Here is a 4,388-nt window from a genome sequence, read left to right on the forward strand (position 1 = left end):
TGTTAATTGGTAGACTATTTGGATAAAGCAGTAAATGTTGTAGGATGCCTTTGGGAGGGAATCAGCATTCACTGCCTACTGCTATGGATCTGTGACTACGCCAGATGCTCTGCATAAGTCGTCTTAGGATGTAATTAGCAACAGAGGCAGAACTCCTTTGTGGCTGTTTGTTGTCTTGAGGGTGAAGATCTATACTTAACCCAAAAGGTCCTGCAAGGTCTGGACCCTCCCTGCTTCTTTTGCCTCATTTCCCATCAAGCTGTTCCTTGCCCTTTGGTTCCCACTTCCTCTCAGTTCCTTGGAACTGTCCTGCACCCTCTAGTCACAAGGAATTTGCCCCACCTCTCTCTGTCTGGCGTACTCTCTGTGCTCCTCAGGTTTTTCCTCTAGCTGTGTGTCCTTGATCATGGAAGCCCTCCTGGATGCCCGGCCCATTCACTGCTCATGGCCAGGTCCACGTTGTGCCCTGTGTACTGTGCACTCAGCACCCTGGCTCTTCTGTGCAGCCCTTATTCCTGCGATAATTCATCATTGACTGGTCTCATATTACTGGTTCGTTCCATTGCACTGTAAACTCTACCAGTGCAAGATCACTGCTGGTGTTTGCTCACTGTTTTATCCCCAGAATCTGCCATGCTAGTAATTAGCACATAGTGAGCACTCAATAAATTTTACTTAAGTACTTTGGTTTTCAAGCGTGTTCCCCTAAGTTCCCCCACAGTATCTGAAGTGTCTAAGAAATCAAGTAAAATGAAAAGAGAGAGAATTAAATATGTTCATCACTATCCAGTTTGGGATATTAGGAAAAACATTTAAGTATTTTTACCTATGAAGCAATTAGAATACAATGTGATGTGTAAATGGCAGTTGAAAAAAATGGAGTTTTATATCCCTGTATTTAGAGAGACTATATTTGTGTGTACATTCTCACCACTGTACCCCGTTATTTCTCACTGTAAGCTCTAAGGCTTCCCATGTCTCCCTATGTGTTCCTCCCTCTCAGAATAGTGTTGCTTCATTAGTAACTACTCCATAAATGCTGGTGGAGGTGACTTTACTGTTTAAAAAGTACAGTTTGTGAGGACTGGATGGTATAACAAGTATAGATCATATAATTTATACTTTAAGATTTTAGGAGGATACAAAAGCATCATGTAATAGGGGACTTAAAAGCTGATTAGGGGCTGGGCATGGTGGCTCACACCTGTAACCTCGGCACTTTGGGAGGCCAAGGTGGGTGGATCACAAGGTCAGGAGTTTGAGACCAGCTTGGCCAGCATGGTGAAACCCCATCTCTACTAAAAATACACAAAATTAGTCAGGCATGGTGGCAGATGCCTGTAGTCTTAGCTACTGAGGAGGCTGAGGCAGGAGGGTAGCTTGAACCTGGGAAGCAGAGGTCGCAGTGAGCCCAGTTTGTGCCACTGTGCTCCAGTCTGGGCAACAGAGTGAGACTCCAGCACAAGAGGAAAAAAAAAAAAAAGCTGATTAAGATACGAGGACCAAGAAAAGAAATAGCTTAACAGAGTCAGCGTTGGGGATCAGAGCGGTGGCCAGCATTCTGAAGGGATAAGCCTCTGGTCTCACTTGGGATCACTCTATCATGACATGTTCTAGGAGGGGTTGTGAGTCCACATACCAGAATGGTTAGGTGATAGAATGCCAGTGGAAATTGCACTGAGGATAATCGAGCGAAACACAGAGGGTCTAGAGAAGCGAGGTTGGGGTTGAGTTTGTCCCCACTGCTGACTAGCATGGAGAGATGATGAGTACCATTGGCCTCTTCTACCTAGAATGAGAAGTTGCTGCTCTAAATCATGCTTTTTAGTGGCCCAGTAGCTGCACCTAGTGAACTGAGCACTATAATGAATCTTAGAGCAAAACTCAGAGTACTCTAAGTTCCTGAACTCATGTACTTTTCTCTGTTAGGCCTGACTTTCTGTGTATGTAAATGGAAGCGTAAAACATAATAGGAGACGACGACAGGCCAAAACAAGATAAGAACTTATAGAGTAACTGTAATGTTTCGTCTAATCAAAATGTCTCTATTTGCTTTGGAAGTATATTAAAAGTGCTATTTACTGAAATCTAGTGGCTTCTAGATAAAGGAGTTTGACATTAGATGGATTTCAAACTTTAGTCTTTGAAGAATATTTGAGTTCTGTAAGCAAACTTTTTCATGTTAAAAACATTTGCATTTGTTAGAGGATTCTAGAGAAATCTGTATAATTTTGTGGGCAAAAATTTGATAAATGGAGAGAGTGGGGGAAAGGTCTTATTGTAGGTTGTACTGAAGAAACACAAAAATAGGATACTCCTATTTTTTGTTTTTCCTTCCTTGTGATCCTTGCTGGCCTCATTAGTATTGTACAGAATATGGGAGAGGTTAGTCAGAAGGCAAGCCGAGTTTCTATGGGTACTTATTATTATGAATAACATAGCACAGAGAAACAGGTGTGTGAACTCTGTAATATGCCACAGAGTGTGATAAATGTCAAATGGATGCAAGGATTGTTCCCTTTGTCACCTGGCCTCTTAAATTGGCCACTTCTCTCCTTTTTCTTCTGTTAAATTTATCTCCTGCAGATAATTCAAAACATTTTTCAAAGTAAATATTGATTTTATTCACATTATTAATGTGTAGCTAACAAACATGACAGAATATCTGATACCACAATTTTTAATGTATATATTATCATCATGGTTACTAACTAAAAGTAAGTTTCTTTGTACTCTTACTCGTCTGTCATTCATACCTTTGTAATTTTTTTTTTTTTTTTTTTTTTTCTTTTTTTTTTTTAGAGTGGCAGTGGCTTTATTGTCTTTGGGACGGCCTGGAAAGGTGGTGTCCTAGGGGGCAGCAGGGAGGAAGGGCTGGGAAGGTGTGTCACAGGGGCCTCAGGTGGTGGACATCTGGGGTTCCTCCACTTGTGCGGGCCCATTGGCATCACTGGTGCAGCCAGTGGTGGAAGTGGGTTCCGGTCCTTTCTTGTTCGACACAGGGCAGGTACCAGCCACGGGTCTGACTTGCTTGAGGCCGGGCCTTGGGCGCGCCATCTTATGCTCCAGGAGCATGTGGTTCTGTGGCAGGAGCCCCACGCAGGCCCTGAGGATGTTCTTGATGCAGCTGTCCTGGCGGAAAAGCGCACTGATCATGGGGCTGCCCAGCTGCGCCTTGAATAGGAAGCTGAGCAGGGACAGCATGGGGTGGAAGGTCTGCAGCTCGGGGTCGGCGTCAGCGCAGAAGCTCAGGCGCTGGCACAGCTCTGTCAGCAACACCAGGTCTAGTGTGATGGGTGCGGCCAGCAGCGAGTCCTGGCACGTGTCGTGCACACCAGTGTGTTGGTCCCGCCCAGCGTTAGCTCCGAGGTTTACTCACCCAGCGCGCTTGCTGTCGCCCAGGTTCCCACGTACTTGATGACCACGCAGTGGTCGGGCTCCTAGCGGGCATATAGAGCACTGAGTTGCTCCGCACCATGTCGTCCACCACGTGCTCTTGGACACCTCCTTAGAGCGGAACTGCAAGGCGCCCACAGGTTCTGCCCGTCGTTGTTGCCCAGATGGTTGTAACTCACGATGGACGCGTGGTCTTGAGGCCACAGCTGAGGAAGTCCACGAGCACGGACTTGACTTTGGTCTGGCCAGACTTGATGTCTCCTCCGCCCACGAAAACCCAGTGCTGACACGCGAGCTCAAGCGCTCCGGGGACCAGGGTGTTCTGCGGGGACCCACTGAGGAAGGCACAGCCCTCCCGGATGCCGGCAACGGCGAAGAGCTGGAGGGAGACACCTGCAGGCCGAGCGCAGTGGTGCGCAGCAGGTTCTCGGCCGTGTCCTTGAGATCCGGAACCACCTCACAGAAACGCTCTGTGTTGCCCGTCCACAGCACGGTGACTTTGTCCAGCCCCGCGCTAGACCGGAAGTCTGGGATGTCCTTACGGATCTGCTGCAGCTGCTGCAGGCGCGAGCTCCGGACCAGGTTGTCCACGCACCTGGTCTGGTTGGCCGCGATGAACTCGGGGATGTAGACGGAAGGCCGAGACCACAGGGCTTCCATGTGCGGCCACAGTTGCTCCGGCAGGTCCCAGTCAAGCACCTTCTCACACCGCATCTCCTTGGCGTGGTTCAGCGATGAGATGTCCCAGCCGTCATGGCCAGGAATAATCTAACATTTTTGCTAATCCCGCTGAAAGTAAACTATAAGGGCTTGAGTCAGTTCAACTGGGTGACTTTATACAACCTGCGGGCAAGCTACCAAAGCTTCCTGGGCTTCCGTTTACTCATCTTTCAGATGGGAAGAGTAATACGTATTACATACAGTTGTTCTGTTGAAATATGTTAATACATTTTAAATGTTTACAATAATATCTTACATATGCAAACACATAA

The 4,388-nt window shown here is 47.1% G+C and overlaps 1 pseudogene; it reads right to left on the reverse strand.

Moving 5' to 3' along the window:
- Positions 1 to 2,898: 2,898 nt before the first annotated feature.
- LOC116546465 lies at positions 2,899 to 4,198 on the reverse strand (annotated as a pseudogene).
- Positions 4,199 to 4,388: the final 190 nt, after the last annotated feature.

This window comes from Sapajus apella, unplaced genomic scaffold (assembly GCF_009761245.1).
Source record: "Sapajus apella isolate SASKATOON/1434 unplaced genomic scaffold, GSC_monkey_1.0 scaffold927, whole genome shotgun sequence".
NCBI lineage: Eukaryota > Metazoa > Chordata > Mammalia > Primates > Cebidae > Sapajus > Sapajus apella.